General features: G+C 42.2%; 1 long non-coding RNA gene across 1 annotated transcript; it reads right to left on the bottom strand.

Moving 5' to 3' along the window:
• Positions 1-12302: 12302 nt before the first annotated feature.
• LOC132453656 (uncharacterized) lies at positions 12303-12924 on the bottom strand. Its single transcript, XR_009524755.1, has 2 exons — positions 12674-12924; positions 12303-12617 (listed from the first exon to the last, which is right to left on the bottom strand). It is a non-coding gene; the product is annotated as an uncharacterized LOC132453656 (long non-coding RNA).
• Positions 12925-19848: the final 6924 nt, after the last annotated feature.

Raw genomic sequence — 19848 nt, 5'->3', positions numbered from 1 at the left:
ACAAAGTTCACCCAAGGGTACTTTCAATTTCAAAAGCAACACGGCCAAGTCGGCGTCTGATTTGCAGTCTTCTTTTTCTTTCAGTTCACGCTATTCCTGAAAAGCTTGCCCAACGTTTACTCGTGTCTGGCCTCTCTGTCGGTCAGTCTCCCTTTCCTCTTCTTCTGTTCCTCCGACATTGGGTTTCTCTGTCTCTTTTTAGTCGGCTGATCTATGATGAATGTAACAATCCCTTAGTTACTTGTGTTTATATCGAGCCGGTTCCGTGTTTGGGGGTTTGTGCCGTAAAGCAATTCGTTACTTCGCGAGACCCGAGACTCCCGCGAGAGTGGGCGGCGGGTCGCCGGCAGAAACCAGGCCCCCAGGATAGGCGCATACTTCCGCAATCCACCAGTGCTCAGAGGCCAAGCCTGGTATTGCAGCTGTTTAAGCTGGCTGTGGACGGGGGTCCGTCATTTCATGTGGCCCAGAAGTAGATATCGCCGTCCACTCCAATACAAGTGGGGAACAGGATTGTGTCTCCGCAAAAAATGTCTGGATATCAATCAAAGGCTCATAATTATATTTCTACCCTGTTCTAAAAAAATGTAAGTTTTTTCTTTTCAAAACGCCTCCTCAAGCGTTTTATTAGCAGTTTATGTTGGGTGGGCAGCTGAAAGAAGTCGTACTGAAACAAACGGCTCCTTGCTATGGACCTATTTTGAAGTGCACGGCTCCATTAACTTCTGAATTAAATTAAATTCTGAATTAACTTCCATTAACTCCATTAACTTCCAATGTCTGAGATCTGTCCTTTTACTTAACATGAATGGCGTTGAACACGGATATATAACACGCATATCATTGAAATAGCTGTAACAGGCACGGACGTATTGATTACCTGAATGATTATGGGAGACCTACGTAATTTTCATAATATTGTTAATTGTCTAATATTAACATTTCAGTTGCGTTGGTAGGTATTTCATTTTCATTTGCTTGTTTAGCTATGTATGACAGGGTTATGGTTAGCTATGTATGACAGTTAACAATGTTGGTGTATTACAATTCATTATTTGGGTAGGCTACTCCAACTTCGTTGCTGGTCGATATGTAAACATTTACTTTTATATAAATTATTGATTGCATTTTTCGTAAATAGTTAGTTGGAAGGAATCTGTTTCTTAAGCAATAACATTGAACTGATTTTTTTAGGCCTACATACGTTTACTCTGTTACTATGGTATTATATGGAGCAATCTTACATATTTATGAAGTTTCCAGATCAATAAAGTTCTATCTCTTTTTATTTGAACTGCCTGTATGTCCTCTTGATTATAGTATTACAGTGTGTACCTTGGTTATCAGCTATCATAGAATGGTGTGGTGTCCAAATGGCTGCATGTGTAAGAAATAGGATTTGAACCAAGTGTTACAATAAAAAAAGCTTTTATTACAAGACCCCCCACCCCAAATTTTAACAAAACACTTTTTTTTGGCTGTTTGGCTGGGGCAGAAGAGTGGAAGGGGAAACAAAGACAGGTAGCCTAAAGAAGAAGTAAGGAAAGGAATGAGAGGAAGAACAGTGAAATGAATGAACAGTGTGATAAACGCAAATGATTACCAAAAAGGTTATAATTACTGATTTATCAAATACGCACAAACTCCTGTGTAGTAGTCCAGTAGGTGGCGGTATATGGGGAAAAACTATGATCCTCCCCTAAACTAGAAGAAGAAGAAGATCTCTGCATCCGGTACGTCACGGACTAGGTCACGTGTCTTGGCCCCATAACACGGAAGCAAATCGCTCCTGTATGTTACCCTGCGCCACTGAGCAGTTTGTATAGGAATGAATGGGCGGCCATTTTCCAGTCTGTGGTCCATCCTTTATTATGTCCATGGCAGAAACATATTCCTTTTCTCCGCCAAGATGCGCAAGGGGGAGTCTAAACAACCAACAATCGAACAAAAATGTATAATAGAACCATCACAATGACTCTTAGCCTGTTATATTAAGGTAAATCAAGCCAAAAAAGTTGCATAGTTCCCCTTTCACTCATGTCTGATTTCTTTTCTGGTCCATTCTTCTTTTGTTCCACCAACAGTCACCTCTTGGGTCCCTTATCAATGGTGGACTAAGTACCCAAACCATTAACCATAATGGGAAATAGACGAAATCAAGTCACATATAATCACACCATGTAGGTAGAAACCAGATTACTTGTAATATATATTTTTTTATTTAAGGCAAGGCAACTTCATTCATATAGCACTTTTAATACATGAAGCAGACTCAAAGTGCTTCACGTAGAAACATTCTCATACAATAAAATAGATAAGTAAAAGAAAACACAGGCAAAGCTCAAAAATGCATTGTCATGTATTAACTGTCTCTCTGGTATCAGATCATGTATTAACTGTCTCTCTGGATTTAAGGAAAAATAACATTAAGTGTCTCGAGCACTCAAATAAAATACACTGGCTACTGAATCCAGCACAGCAATAACATCACTGTATTTATCCCGAGGGATAAAAAAAAAAAGTATATATATATATATGCAAAAGTGTATACCAGTGAGGGATAATAACTAGATTATAGGTCATCATATAGGCTGCACCATATGGTTCTGCCATTGCACACTTAGTGGCGAATTGAAATATTGGCGTGCCTCTCAGGATCTGCACGGAGCTCCTGGACCAGATTGTGGCATACCCCCTGTTCTTGTCTCTGTTCATTGATGGGGTGCACCCAAACCCTTCGTCTTCTCCTTGCCCGCCTACAGCGCAGGAGAAGAAGGGCAGCCCCCCTCTGTCTGGAAACAGTTATTTATTCTGTTGAAATAAAAAAAACTCAATAAAATGTAAAAGAGCTTGCTCAATTAAAATGGATAACTACTGGCTGCATACATGTAAATGTGTAGCTATGTTAAGGCTATATAGATGGATAGATAGATAGATAGATAGATACTGTATTGGTCCCAATGGGGATCAATAAAGCCATCCAGGAGCTCAATACAATAAATACACACAATAACAATTGGCCTTAAAAGGTGACTGCACTATATACTAAAAAGGCTTAATAGAAGGTCCTGCAGTTATTGAGATTGTTGATGCAGTAGATGAATAATGGCAAAATATAAAATAAATAAGAAATGACAGTAAATAAAACGATAAAGTGCCCTACAAACTAAGTTGATCTGATGCTTGAAAACATACTTTCACTTCGCAGATTATAAATTTTTCAAATTATTCAGCCAAAAAGATGGAAAATAAATAAACTAGGCTACAATAGGCTACTCACCCATTGCGTTTCGTCTCTTTGCTGCGGTTGATTGACAGGTGACTTCCTGATTTTATACTGCAGCGCGGCCGTCGCGCCACCTCCTGTTGGTGCTAGGGGCGTGCTTTTGACGCGCGTAAAATGCGCGCCGCGCCGCTGCGGTGCCAGTGTGTGGAGGCCTTTAGGGCCCGTGTCCACCAAAAGCGTTTTTAAAAGACGGAGCGCCGGTCTGCAATGCATTCTCTATGGCAGGACGCGCAAGCAGCGCGCCTTTTAAAAAGCCGCCCGGAGCGTTTAAACGCTCCACACGCCTCGCGCTTTTAGACGCGCGCCCCCGTTGAAAAAAGTTGAACTTTTGAAGAAAAGCGCTCCACGTCATCTGCGCTTTTTTTGAACAATCAAAATCGAGGAGGAGGCAAGGCTAAAAGTATAAACGGAACTCAAACTGAAACAAACTGAAACATGTCGGACGAAAGCTTGATAACAGCTGTGAGTGAGTGTCCGGTCCTGTACGACCTCGTCCTCACGTTAAAGGCGTATCACGACCAAACAAAACGCAACCAGGCCTGGCGAGACATTTCAGCTATGCTGGGCGTTACAGGTGAGAATTATTAATTAATTATTTATATTATTATCATGTTTATTAATGATATTATCGCATTTAACTATTAGCCGTTAGGGTTAGGGTTAGGGTTAGGGCTACTGCCACCCGTACTTGGCAGTTAGTATTAACGTTTACTTGGCAGTTAGTATTAACGTTAACTTGGCAGTTAGTATTAACGTTACTGATAGGTAGTTGTAATTGTAGAGACATAATCTTGTATCAACAGCTGAAGTGTCCCGCAAGAAATGGAAATACTTGCGTGATAAATATTTGAGGGAGAGGAAGGCAGAGAGGGACAGAAAGAAAAGTGGGGCCGGTGCCACCTCTTTCAAGAGGTGGAAGTATATGGCCATCATGGGCTTCCTGGAGCGCCATGTGAAGGAGAGGGTGACTTCTAGCAATATGGAGCAGGGAGATTATAGCCAGGAAATAGCACCGGAGATCTTGGCCCTGCTAGCGCCCAGTATGTCTCCCCAACGAGAGGTAGGCCTATAACAAAAGCTAGTAGCCTAAAACATATGCTAAAAACATACCCTAACATACTAGTGTTCTTAAGGTTTTTGTTAGGTGAAGCCAGATGCAGAGATATTTATAAGAATTCACCATTTTAATTTGCACATTTTAAAAAAACAAATGTATGCTTTCTTTCGCAGGTGGTGGCTCAAAGTGAAGCCTATCAGAGTCCGCTGTGGACACCTCTCCTCCATCTCCTCCCACTACCTCTACGGTGGCTCTGGTCACACCGCTGCGTCCTGTACCTCCACCACCACGCAGGAGACAGCTGGAGCAGCCGCTGTCTGTGTTCCAGCAATCAATCCTGTCCTCCATCCAAAAAGAAAAGGAGAATACACTGGCTGTGGACGAGGATGAGCATTTTATGCTCAGCCTCGTCCCATCATTGAGGAGGCTGTCAAACCAAAAAAGGGCCCAGGCGCGCATGAGGATGCAGCAGGTCCTTTACGATGTGGAGTTTGGAGAGTAATTAATTTGTAATAATTTTCTATTTATATTTAGTTTATATTATAGTTTATATTAAAAAAATTTAAATGTGTAAATAAAATTTGTAATCAGTTTCTATTTAGATTTAGTTTAAGCTTTAAGATTTTTTTAAATGTGTAAATAAAATTTGTAATCAGTTTCTATTTAGATTTAGTTTAAGCTTTAAAAAAAAATTTAATGTGTACATAATATCTTGGAATCATTTTCTATTTAGATTTAGTACAAGCTATAAGAAATATTTAAATGTGTACATAATATCTTGGAATCATTTTCTATTTAGTTTTAGTACAAGCTATAAGAAATGTTTCAAATGTGTACATAATATCTTGGAATCATTTTCTAATGAATCAGTTAATTAAACATTTTAATGCTAAGACAATGTTGTTTTGTTTTCATTACATTAGGTAGTAGATACATAATGAATGCTCTGATGATGATGAAGGTGTTAAAGGTGTGTTTTTGTCTTCAGAAGTAATCCAGCATACAACATGAATGTTAGATTGATTTAAGAAATTTTATTATTAGTTTTGGTTTTTCGCCTTTTTTGATTTAAATATATACAAAAATTATAAACTAAATTTCATCCTGCCAAGTCACTCGACCAGGCAGAGATGAAAAATAGCGGTTGAAGGTCTCCCTCACTGCGACCGCTTCCCTGGAGGCGTTGTTGCTGCCGACCCTCAGACAAATCACCTCAGACAAATGCAAAGCTGTTGGGTTGCTCTCCCTATAATTGGTGTTCATCTTGGCGATGGTCGGCCCAATAAATGTTAACACTCCTTCAAACTGCTGCCGGTTGAGTCTGAAATAGACCTTGAAGCGATCCTCGTCCAGGCGGAGCTCTTGACACAGCCAGTGGTATTCCCCGTACTGCCCCCTACCACGATTAATACTGTGGACCCACACTCTCCTCCGGGCAACCACGACAGGCGCAGGGGGATCGTCCGCAACCTCCGCTGCCACGGCAAGAAGCGCTATTAATCTTCGATTCATTTCGCAAATTGTAGGAGTAACCAGAGAGGACGTTCAGGTGTCAGATGCCATATGATGGAGCCAACAGATAGAAGCTGTGTATCTATGGATACAAGCGATGACGCGTATTTAATGACGTAAACGAAAAATGCTTCGTGCGTCTTTTTTTGAGCGGCGCGCACAAACGCGTTGAAAGCAGTTCACGGAGCGCTCCGTCTTATAAAAACACTTTTGGTGGACATGGGCCCTTAGGGCCCATACATAGTTAACGCATCGCTATGCATACGCGTCCAAAAGGCTACGCAACGCGACGCTTCGGCCGCCATTATGCGTCGACGCGTAGCAAAACGCGTCCTCCAAATTTTTGATACGCGACGCGCCGATCCATGCAATACCATGCGTTGTCGGTGGGGGGCGATACTGCAAATATTGTACATTACTGCCACTATAGGTTATATTTACAGAAGAACATATGAGAGGATGCGGGAACGTGATAAGAATGACTTGACGTCTCTTTTACTAATTATCTGTGCCAATTTATGCGAACCCTTCCACAGGGGCAAAGTGCTATTTTGATGCACGACATCAAACAGCTGATGTGGGATTGTGAGCCATTTTAATGATCTTGTCACCCGATATTCGTTCTATTACTGGCCTTATTTGTTTTAGTGTTAGCCTATTTGAATTAATTACGTAATGTTTTGTGTTCACGTTCTATGTGAAACATAAGTGTTCATGTTCTGTGTGAAACATAAGTTCAGTAGCCTCTTTGAGTGAATGAAATTTGAAAGCGTGAGTGTGCAGTGAATGAAAAATGTGTGCGTGTATGGTGGGACGATTTTCTGTATTTGATAAATAAACCCCTTTTCTCTAATAATGTTGCCTACCATATAATTTCTGTGGACATTATGCGCTATAGCTTAAAGCCTTTGGCTATAGGCCTACACTTAAATAATTCATTCATCTGTCGAGGCAATAGCTCGTTGTATAAACATTTTATATGGATATGAATTAATGAGTTTGACGTAAACCAAATTAGGTAACTTGTGTAACATGATAACTAATGAATCAAAAGTCATGCTTCCAAGTGACCAATGTCTATACATTTATTGGTCAGTGCGCATACCCAATCGTAGCACATTGTACTGGTAGGGAAACACGCCAGCATCTGACAAAAAATAATCTGCCAGCTGCTCCCTGACAAGGGCCGGTTTTGGTGAGAGTCGGGAAGATATCGGATGACTCGCGAAAGGAGATCATCAAATTTGGCGCCGACATCCGAAAATACTGGAAATGCCTCTCCTCGTCCATGCTTCGCATTGGAAGCACCAGGGAAACAAATTCCCCATCCTGATCTCGTGTGGTATTTAAAGGGCGCACATACCACCGCCTATCTCTGCGCTTCATCACTCTTCTTCCGTAGCCACTTTGATCGGAACGTCACCTGGAACGTCCCCCCCGTGAAAACACCGGTGACTCTGCTGCTACCCATGGCGTGAGTGGTGTATTGCATGTCATGCATTGCCCGCGACGTTCGCGTATGCTGTGTAGACTATGAAAGGAAGCGCATCGCTCGCATCACTCGCGTCGTTTACGTGCGTTGCTCGCGTCGACTATGTAACGGCCCTTAAGGCGGCTGCTTGCTTCAGCGTTGGTGTTACGTTATTGCGCAAAATTTACTCAAAGCAATTCATGCTCCCTTTTAGGTTGCGCGTGTTGCCAAGCAATTTACCGCCAGAACAGTAGGTGGAGTAATATGTGGAGTAAAGCTTTTCGTTGAAGACGACCTCGAGAATGACGTCTTTGTCTGTGGGAGTCGTTGGTTTGTTTATGTGCCAGATCGTGTTCTCCCCATACACAGTGAATGATGGCAACAGACAGAGGAACAGGGGTGATGAAGTTGTTGATCATTGGGGTTGTATAAATGTGCATATCTCTCTACATCAAATCGAAATGGAAAATCGTCCTTGCCTTCTGGCTTTTAAAAATGGCGGTATGTAAACAGGAAATGTGATACTCCAGACAGGAAGTAGTAACCAGACCAGCAGACCAATCACAGCCTTGCAGGCTGCGCGGCTCGCGTAAAAGCTTACGTAAAAAATGACGCAAGTCTAGAAAAATCGCCCGACGCACGCAAGACGTGAGAAGTCGCGCAAGGGGTGCGCAAGGGCGCACAAGGGCCTCTTGCGCTTGCGCTTACGCTTACGTAACTGAGCATAAATTGGCCTTCAGGGGTGTTAGACGCGGCAGACGCACGTACTTACGCACGTAAACGCAGTAACCCGCCCAACGAACCAACGCCCGGAGTTCAAAAGATTGAACTTTCAACGCTCCAACGCGTGACGCTTAGCCGCGATAGCCAATCAGCGTGGAGCTTGACCCGACGTCACTGGCAGAGAGTAGTGACGCTTGCACAGAAGCATACGGCCGACATCTTTCTTTATTCTGGGTGGAAATAGTAACATAATTACGCCATTAAATGCGTTTACGTAAACATTTTTAGCGAGAAATGTGGATTTTACTTTCATAATGTTCGCTCGGTGAATGTGAAGGATGTTTGGTTTGATAGTTATGACGAAGAGGGAACGCTCCATTCACTTGCATGGACAGCGTCTCTGGTTGCTAAGCAACCTCAACGTCTTGGCGGACTATATCGCACCTGATCGGGGCCTGCCTGTAATTCCGACAACACATTGATCCGACGTCTCAATGGTCCGAAATATTTCCCATCAGATCGACATGCCACTATGCCGACGGTTCAATGTTCCGAAAACGGAACCCATTGGTCCGTTTGTCAGACTTTTCAAAAAGGAGGCGCATTAGGCCGACGGCCGAATAGGCCTATATAAAGAGTTTTATATCTCGCTCGCTCTCTCTCGCTCTCTCTCACTCTCTCTCCAAAATACAACATAGGCCAGACACACACACACACACACACACACACACACACACACACACACACACACACACACACACACACACACACACACACACACACACACACACACACACACACACACACACACACACACACACACACACACACACATGACTAAGTACACGGTATGAGGTATAAGTTTGACTAAATCAATACCAGCGAAATGATTTAGGCTAAAAGCCCACTGTAAACACAGGAAACAACACATATAGGCCGCCCACACACAGCTACTAAAGATAAAAATTGTATTTGTTTTTCACTCACCGTTTGACTTCTTTGCGGGAAAAGTATTAGTCCTTATATAATTATTATGTTTATTTATTTATTTATTTATTTTCCACAATGTCTTGTTTTTTTAAACGATTTATGATGACTATATGCTCTGTAAGGTGACCTTGGGTGTCTTGAAAGGCGCCTCTAAATTAAATGTATTATTATTATTATTATTATTATTATTATTATAACGTGCGCTTCATAAATTCACCTCTTGTGATCGTTCAAGCCCACAGCAATAGTCTGGATTGGTGAAGTGCACTGCTGGAACTTAGCCTACATCGTCTTTTATTTTTAGTTTCATAATCACACATGTGGAATTGCCTCCTTTTTGAAAAGTCGGACAAACGGACCTTCGGACCAATGGGTTCCGTTTTCGGAACATTGAACCGTCGGCATAGTGGCATGGGAAATATTTCGGACCATTGAGACGTCGGAATTATGACGAAGAGGGAACGCTCCATTCACTCGCATGGACAGCGTCTCTGGTTGCTAAGCAACCTCAACGTCTTGGCGGACTACAGGGACGTCGTTAGGCCTATTTTGGGGGGGCTAAGCCCCCCCAAGATGTTCAAAAGCCCCCCCTACAAAAAAAATTCTATATTATTTTATAAAAAAAAAATTATTTTTTTTTGTCAAGGAAATCGTAACATGCCTACACTTAACATAATAAGCCAGAGTATGGGTTGAAATAAATACTACTACAATTAGAAGTTGTCTTTTGGATTAAAATAGTTTCCGAGAGCGCTGGCGGGAGGGGCTAGGGGTGAGGGGTCATTTAACGTTACATTTTCTGAAGGGTCGGCGTCAGGCAGAGTAAGAGAAAACAGGCCCTGATAGATGCCCTGCTGTACTCTCTACTGTAATATGAATTAAAGAACCACTTTAAAGATGTGATGAAAAAATGTCGCATGCATTTCGGGCACTGCTAGGGGCTAAGCCCCCCCAGCCTCTAAATTCTAGTGACGTCCCTGGCGGACTATCTCTGCTGATCAACACTACGAATGCTGGAAACACACCAGACACACCATGTGAAGTTATTTAACCCGATTATTGTTATTTATATCCGAGATTATTTAATCTAACCCGATCTAAACTCTATCATGCACCCAAACACGGCGGCGTTTGGGTTTCCTACCTCGGACTCCTAAATCCAGCGCAGCCACAAGGCGCGTTAGGCGCGTTGAACCATTTTTGTGACACACAATGATCAAGCGTCAAGTTAGGGCCCTTACGCCCCGTGCCCACTACCTCCGTCCGTTGACTGATCCCCATTGACTTTGAATGGGGACGGACGCGCAATGCATTGTGGATCCGTCCGTTCCGTTGGAGCCTTCGGCTCAGTCAAGAAGTTGAAAAATTTTCAACTTTTTCGGCAGCGACGGATCCGTCATCCAATCAGATCGCGTATGCAAATTTAAGCACTGTGACGCAACTCGGGCTCTGACGATACTGGAAAGCGGGAAAGCGGGTCATCTTGCATCGCAACAAGCAGGAAGTAGCGGGAAGAACCCGGCGAACCGATTTGATTGGCTGACGGATGCATCTGCAAAGACTACTCCCCCATCAGTCAGCCACGCCTTCCCACGTCCGTTGACTGACGGAGGTAGTGGGCATGTAGGGTTACATAAGCTGTGTTCGAAATCGTTCCCTATCATGGATGTAGTGCACTAAATAGGGTGCACGCCATTTTGTAGGGTGTTCGAATTCTCAGTGGTCCACTATATAGGGCACTATATAGTGGACTTAAAATAGGGTACATACGATGTTCCCTACATGTTACTCCCGTATACCACAATGCAATGCGGTTATATTTTTCCAGGGGAGAAGAAGAAGCTGAATAACCGCGAAGATGAATACATTTAAAGGCACCCAGTGCAACTTTCGAGGCTTAAAAATAAACATTCAATTTCTAGTCTTTTTTACACGTAGTAAGTTTCAATAACTCCATACCATTACATACCGACATTTAAGCAGCAAAGATGAGACGTCGTTGTGTGGTGAGAACTGATACAAAATCGATAACAACAACAATGCCGCCATTTTCTTTATTTTTTGTAACCTACAATAAATAAAGCAGGCTTCCAGTCAATGGAAAAATGGCTTCTCCCCACCGGCGATTGTTGTTGTTTACGATTTTCTATCAGTTCTCACCACACAACGACGTCTCATCTTTGCTCCTTGAATGTCGATATGTAATGGTATGGAGTTATTGAAACTTACTACGTGTAAAAAATACTAGAAATTGAATGTTTATTTTTCATTGAATGTTTACATAAAGTTGCACTGGGTGCCTTTAATGATGGAGTCTCCGGCTTGTGTTTAGAAATGTCATCAATTTATTTGGGATTTAACATAGAATATTTAACATTGAAAATTAATTAAAAAATGTAACAAGGAAATGTAACATTCAACATCAATACAACCTCCAGCCCGGTTTGTTTAGATGATGTCGGCGCATCACGTCACACAAATACCAGGCGCATTTACTGACGCAAATGACGTTTAGAAATGTTCAGCGTAGTGTCCGAATTCTCGTTCCCTATTCCCTATATAGTGCACTATATCATGTACACTATATAGGGAATAGGGAACGAGTGTATAGGGAATGATTTCGAACACAGCTATAGTCGACGCGAGCAACGCACGTAAACGACGCGAGCGACGCGCTTCCTTTCATAGTCTACACAGCATACGCGAATGTCGCGGGCAATGCAGGACATGCAATACACCACTCACGCCATGGTGGGCAGCAGAGTCACCGGTGTTTTCGCGGGTGACGTTCCAGGTGACGTTCCGATCAAAGTGGCTACGGAAGAAGAGTGATGAAGCGCAGAGATAGACGGTGGTATGTGCGCCCTTTAAATACCACACGAGATCAGGATGGGGAATTTGTTTCTCTGGTGCTTCCAATGCGACCGGCCCTTGTCAGGGAGCAGCTGGCAGATTATTTTTTGTCAGATGCTGGCGTGTTTCCCCACCAGTACAATGTGCTACGATTGGGTATGCGCACTGACCAATAAATGTATATACATTGGTCACTTGGAAGCATGACTTTTGATTCATTAGTTATCATGTTACACAAGTTACCTAATTTGGTTTACGTCAAACTCATTAATTCATATCCATATAAAATGTTTATTATACAACGAGCAATTGCCTTGACAGATGAATGAATTATTTAAGTGTATTTAAGTGTAGGCCTATAGCCAAAGCTATAGCGCATAATGTCCACAGATATTATATGGTAGGCAACATTATTAGAGAAAAGGGGTTTATTTATCAAATACAGAAAATAGTCCCACCATACACGCACACATTTTTCATTCACTACACACTCACGCTTTCAAATTTCATTCACTCAAAGAGGCTACTGAACTTATGTTTCACACAGAACATGAACATTTATGTTTCACATAGAACGTGAACACAAAACATTACGTAATTAATTCAAATAGGCTAACACTAAAACAAATAAGGCCAGTAATAGAACGAATATCGGGTGACAAGAAGATCATTAAAATGGCTCACAATCCCGCATCAGCTGTTTGATGTCGCGCATCAAAATAGCACTTTGACCCTGTGGAAGGGTTCGCATAAATTGGCACAGATAATTAGTAAAAGAGACGTCAAGTCATTCTTATCACGTTCCCGCATCCTCTCATATGTTCTTCTGTAAATATAACCTATAGTAGTTATAATGTACAATATTTGCAGTATCGCCCCCACCGACAACGCATGGTATTGCATGGATCGGCGCGTCGCGTATCAAAAATTTGGAGGACGCGTTTTGCTACGCGTCGACGCATAATGGCGGCCGAAGCGTTGCGTCACGTAGCCTTTTGGACGCGTATGCGTAGCGATGCGTCGACTATGTAAGGGCCCTTAGGCGCGTTACTCGCGTTATTCAACGTGAGTAACGCGGTTGGTGTGGCCGTACCATTAGCCGCGATAGCCAATCAGCGTGGAGCTTGACCCGACGTCACTGGCATCGAGTAGTGACGCTTGCACAGAAGCATACGGCCGACATCTTTCTTTATTCTGGGTGGAAATAGTAACATAGTTACGCCATTAAATGCGTTTATGTAAAAAAAATTAGCGAGAAATGTGCATTTTACTTTCATAATGTTCGCTCGGTGAATGTGAAGGATGTTTGGTTTGATAGTTATGAAGAAGAGGGAACGCTCCATTCACTCGCATGGACAGCATCTCTGGTTGCTAAGCAACCTCAACGTCTTGGCGGACTATCTCTGCTGATCGACACTACGAATGCTGGAAACACACCAGACACACCATGTGAAGTTATTTAACCCGATTATTTTTATTTATATCCGAGATTATTTAATCTAACCCGATCTAAGCTCTGTCATGCACCCAAACACGGCGGCGTTTGGGTTTCCTACCTCGGACTCCTAAATCCAGCGCAGCCACAGGCGCGTTAGGCGCGTTGAACCATTTTTCCGACACACAATGATCAAGCGTCAAGTTAGGCACGTTACACACGTTATCCAACGCGAGTAACGCGTTTGGTGTGGCCGTAGCATTACACGCGTTGAAGCGTCGCGTAAAGGTACGGTCACACCAAACGCGTCACTCGCATTTGGGGCGTCGAAAATCTGCATTTTTGCAGATTTTAGACGCGGCAGACGCAAGTAATTACGCACGTAAACGCAGTAGCGCACCCAACGCACCAACGCCTGGAGTTCAAAAAATTTAACTCTCAACGCTGCAACGCGTGATGCTTAGCCGTGATAGCCAATCAGCGTGGAGCTTGACCCGACGTCACTGGCAGAGAGTAGTGATGCTTGCACAGAAGCATATGGCGGACATCTTTCTTTATTCTGGGTGGAAATAGTAACATAGTTACGCCATTAAATGCGTTTACGTAAACATTTTTAGTGAGAAATGTGCATTTTACTTTCATAATGTTCGCTCGGTGAATGTGAAGGATGTTTGGTTTGATAGTTATGACGAAGAGGGAACGCTCCATTCACTTGCATGGACAGCATCTCTGGTTGCTAAGCAACCTCAATGTCTTGGCGGACTATATCTCTGCTGATCGGGGCCTGCCCGTAATTCCGACAACACATTGATCCGACGTCTCAATGGTCCGAAATATTTCCCATTAGATTGACGTGCCACTATGCCGATGGTTCAATGTTCCGAAAACGGAACCCATTGGTCCGTTTGTCCGACTTTTAAAAAAGGAGGCGCATTAGGCCGACGGTTCAATATGCCGAATAGGCCTTCTACATATAAAGAGTTTTATACCTCGCTCGCGCTCTCTCTCACTCTCTCTCCAAAATACATAGGCCTACATATCACGTTCACGATGAATATCGGAGAGCAAAGTGACAACGCTTCACTTCATTTCGACACGGTGTTTCAGCCCCATGGACAAAGAGCGTAGGACTAATTCTCAACACGGGCACGAACACACACACACACACACACACACACACACACACACACACACACACACACACACACACACACACACACACACACACACACACACACACACACACACACTTGACTAAGTACACGGTATTTATTTATTTAACCTTTATTTCACCAGGAAGGTCCCATTGAGTTACAGTAACTCTTCTCACAGGGAGTCCTGGCCAAGACAGGCAGCAGAAAAGAAGTTGCAGAATTTTCACAAGGCCACACACACACACAAACAATGTACACCACAATTGACACTATAATGCTAAAATTACACTTCATAACAGGCTATATAAAAACAAGCTAATACATACAGCTAAAAAAAAACAAATTAAAAATAAATAAGAGGCATCAGGTTAAAAACAGTTGCAGTGTTCTTTTAGAGCTGATTGTAACATGTTTTTAAAGGTACTGAGTGGTGGGAGTGATTCCAGCTTTAGAGTGGCTTGAAGTTCATTCCAGACCTTTGGTGCATATGATGAGAAAGCTGTTGTACCCAGTTGTGTTCTTGTTAGTGGTGTGGTTAATAACATATATTCTGATGACCTTGTTTTGTAAACACTGTTATGGAAGAAAAGCAAATTTGAAATGTAAAGGGGTAGTTTACCCATTAGTGCTTTCGCAATAAAAATCAGTGCATGTAGTTTCCTTCTAAGGGAGAGGGAGGGCCATTGTACAGCCTCATACAGAATGCAGTGGTGAGTTCTAGCTGGGGCACCTGTGATGAAGCGCAGGGCTGAATGGTAAATTACATCTAGTTTGTTTAATAGCGATGAGGAAGAATGCATATAAATGAGGTCACCATAATCTAATACTGATAAGAAAGTGCTCTGCACTAACCTTTTCCTTGCTAAATGAGGAAAACACTTTTTCATGCGAAAAAAGAAACCTAATTTAGGTCTAAGTTTTTTTAAAAGGCTCACAATATGGACCCCGAGAGACAGCTTATCATCAAGCCAGATACCTAAGTATTTATAAGACGATACTCTCTCTATTATCGTACCATCCTGAGTTGTTAAAGTGATGTTTATTGGAGAGCGTGAACGGGTAAAAATCATTGACTTAGTTTTTGTAGCATTTAGTACCAACTTTAAGCTTACCAGAGATTTTTGTACTACACTAAAAGCAGACTGTACATATGTAATTGCTTCACTGACTGATGTGGCAGATGCATACATAATGGTATCATCTGCGTAAAGATGAATCTTTGTTTGCTTTAAGTCCCTACCTAAATTGTTTATATAAATGGAAAATAAAATGGGGCCCAAAACTGACCCTTGTGGGACACCCATTTTTACTTCCAGCAAAGATGAGGTACAGTTATCCAATGCCACACACTGAGTTCTACCACTCAGGTAATTAGTGAACCAGCTTAATACAGTGGTACTGAAGCCTATACTTTGCAATCTCTGCAGGAGAAGGTGATGGTCCACAGTGTCAAATGCTTTAGAAAGGTCAATAAATAAAGCTGCACAAGACTTCTTGTTATCTAAAGTATGTAAGATATCATTTGTAACTGAGGTTACAGCAGTAATTGTACTATGTCCTTGTCTAAAGCCAGACTGAGTGGGATTCAAAATGGAGTTGTCAGATAAGAAATGTTTTAGTTGCTCATTTATGAAAGACTCAAGCAGTTTGGCCAAGACAGACAGTCTGGAGATTGGGCGATAATTATCTAAAACCGAAGGGTCTCCGCTTTTTAAAAGTGGAAGGACAAATGCAGATTTCCATGACTTTGGGATAGAACCACAGTGTAGACTAAGATTGAAGATGGAGGAGATAGGGTCGGCAATCAAATTCGCAGCAGTTTTAAGAAAATATGGCTCAATCTGGTCTGGCCCAGCAGACTTTTTACAGTCCAACCCCAAAAGGGCCTTTTGTACTTCCGCCGCAGATATTGGAGTGAAGTTAAAATTATTTAGACTTTCATTAGATGAATCAATGATGGAGGTTCCACTATCCATGGGGGTGGCTGGAAGTGTTGACTGAGTATCTCTTCCTGCATTAATAAAGTGCTCGTTGAAAGTATCTACCATGCTTTGTTTACCCCTAACTTCACCATGGCTTGTTGTAATGAATTCAGGGATAGCGGGAGGTGGCACATCACCTGAAGAAGATTTAATAGCTTTCCAAAATTTTTTAGGATCACTGAGGTTTTCATTTATTAAATTCAGATAATACTCACTTTTTGTAGTTTTTATTAGTCTTGTGCATTTGTTTCTTAATACCCTATAATTTAACCAACATTTGTCATTATTATTTCTTTTTGCTTTTATCCATGCTTCATTTCGTTCTCTAATTGCAGTTGCAATGCTGTCATTAAACCAGGGGTTGTCTCTGCCCCTCACTCTATATCTTATAGTAGGAGCATGTTTATCAATTATGGCTAAAAAAGTCTTCTTAAAATAATCCCATGCCAGTTCAACATCATCCATAAAACACACTAAATTTAAATCACTTTGATAGATGTCATGAAGAAATGCTTGCTCATTAAAGCGTTTGTAATTTCGTTTAAAAATAAACCGCGGCTTGGTTTTAGTCATTTTACAATTTTTAACACAGGCAACCATACAGTGATCACTGACATCATTACATAAAACACCAGAGGCAGAGTACTTGTGTGGGGAATTAGTCAGAATTACATCGATTAATGTAGATTTGTCCATTCGTTTTAGATTGAGGCGTGTAGGTGACTGAACTAGTTGCGTCAAGTTTAACGCGTCGCAAATGTCTTTTAACGGTGATGAAGGCAAAAGCCAGTCCCAATTCAAGTCTCCCATAACGATAAACTCATTGGACAGTTCTTGCAGAAAATCAGATAGCAGAGCAGTTGCCGCAGCTACAGCTGATGGTGGGCGGTAGCATCCTACCACAGTCAATGAAGTGTCATTGGGGAGATTTAATTTGACAGCACACAGTTCAAAAAACTTCGGTTTTGTTATTGTTTCGACGGAACAGCAATCCAACGAAGCCTTTGCATATATGGCTACGCCCCCTCCTTTATTCACACGATCCGTCCGAAAGAGATTATAGCCATCGATATGAATCATGTTGTTCGTAATTGATGGTTTGAGCCATGTCTCTGACAAGACAATTACGTCACTTTCTGTCATTTTAGCCCACAGACGAATAGCGTCGATTTTGTTAATCAGACTGCGCACGTTGACATGGACAAAACGCAAGCCTTCGCTACTTTTTAAATCGTCAGGACTCAAAATCACTTCTGGGCCTGGGTTTGGATGGATATTACCCGATAGGACCAGGAGTAGGACAATCCAAAGGCCCGCTGATCTTGTCGAGCGGGCTGCGCTGACTTCCCGGTCGCGTCTGCAGCTGTTGGGCCGAAACTGCCGTACTTCTGCCCAGCTGAGGAGTTGAGACCCGGTATGAGGTATAAGTATGAGGTATAAGTTTGACTAAATCAATACCAGCGAAATTATTTAGGCTAAAAGCCCACTGTAAACACAGTAAACAACACATATAGGCCCACACACAGCTACTAAAGATAAAAAATATATTAGTTTTTCACTCACCGTTTGACTTCTTTACGGGAAATGTATTAGTCCTTGTATAACGCGCGCTTCATAAATTCACCTCTTGTGACCGTTCAAGCCCACAGCAACAGTCTGGCTTGGTGAAGTGCACTGCTGGAACTTAGCCGACATCGTCTTTTATTTTTGGTTTCATAATCACACATGTGGAATTGCCTCCTTTTGGAAAAGTCGGACAAACGGACCTTCGGACCAATGGGTTCCGTTTTCGGAACATTGAACCGTCGGCATAGTGGCATGTCGATCTAATGGGAAATATTTCGGACCATTGAGACGTCGGAATTACGACATGGCACCTGCTGATCAACACTACGAATGCTGGAATCACACCAGACCCACCATGTGAAGTTATTTAACCCGATTATTTATATCCGAGATTATTTAATCTAACCCGATCTAAACTCTATCATGCACCCAAACACGGCGGCGTTTGGATTTCCTACCTCGGACTCCTAAATCCAGTGCAGCCACAGGCGCGTTAGGCGCGTTGAACCATTTTTGTGACACACAATGATCGTCTATTTCCCATTATGGTTAATGGTTTGGGTACTTAGTCCACCATTGTTCATTGTTCTCATGACAGTGCCAAGGCCTCCCGGGGGCCCGTTTCAGAAAGCAGGTTCAACAAACTCTAAGTTAAAACCTTAACTCTAGGTTGACCAACTCTGAGCTGTAAAACTCTGAATTTTCGGTTTCAGAACAGGTGATAACGCTTAGTTCAATCAACTCTGAGTCAAGGTAACTCTGAGTGAAGCTCGTGCATGAGGATATAAAAAGCCCCCATCAATGGAACACAGATAACATGATTCACCATGGCAACAAGTACTAACAAGCCTCGATCCTCCTACTTCTCCCCAGCGGAGTTGCAAATCTTAATGACTGCATATGCAGAAAGCGAGCATATCTTTTTACTCTTGAATGTTCCACTTATTCAACAATTATATTCCATATGTGTGTTTGTGTGCACAGGTGCAACCCAACAGGCCCCAATCGGACTTGGCTGCAACTAAAAATGAAATATAAAAATGTAGTTATCAAACAGATAAGGTATAATTTAAGTACAAGCAATTGTGATGTTGTTTAGCCTGCCCTCATTAAACAGCATTTAGTGGCTGCATTCAACATGTGATAAATATATTTAAGTAATTAGGGAAATCTGCTAAACAAAGAAAAATCCCAACACTGCCAGTATTTAATATTGTCTATATGAAAGCAACACCTAAATGCCTTTTATACATACAAGTCTCCAAATTTGTGTTTTCTGGTTATCTTAAAATTTGACCTCCATTATAGCCAACAGAAAAAAGGCAGAGTCAGTTAGAAATGATTGAAGCATATCATGTCTCTAACAGCTCTTCCATCTCGTGCATCAGCAGGGGGGTCAGGATTATTATCTGGATCATTGGGGGAAAGAGTAGGACATTGTTCTCCTCTAATAGTGGCAATGTTGTGGAGAACCAAACATGCCACTATAATGTCACAAGCCCTTTCCGGGGTGACCCTGAGCCTACGAAGGCACTGGAACCGGGCCTTGAGTATGCCGATGGTCATCTCCACTCTGGCTCGTGTCCTGCAGTGAGCCAAGTTGTAGTGTCGCTGTGGGCCAGGGTCAGGGTAAGGGGTCAGCAGATAGCGCTGGCAGTGGTACCCTCTGTCTCCGAGTAGATAACCATCAAACTCTCCTATGAGAATACAAGATACACTTTATTGTTTCAGTTGTAATAGGAGGAAACAAAATATTGATCATAGGATATAACTATATACTGGATATATAAACTATATATATAAACTCACCACGGGCAAA

The sequence above is a fragment of the Gadus macrocephalus genome, chromosome 3 (assembly GCF_031168955.1).
Source record: "Gadus macrocephalus chromosome 3, ASM3116895v1".
Classification (NCBI taxonomy): Eukaryota; Metazoa; Chordata; class Actinopteri; order Gadiformes; family Gadidae; genus Gadus; species Gadus macrocephalus.
This window is presented reverse-complemented; position numbering and strand designations above follow the sequence as displayed.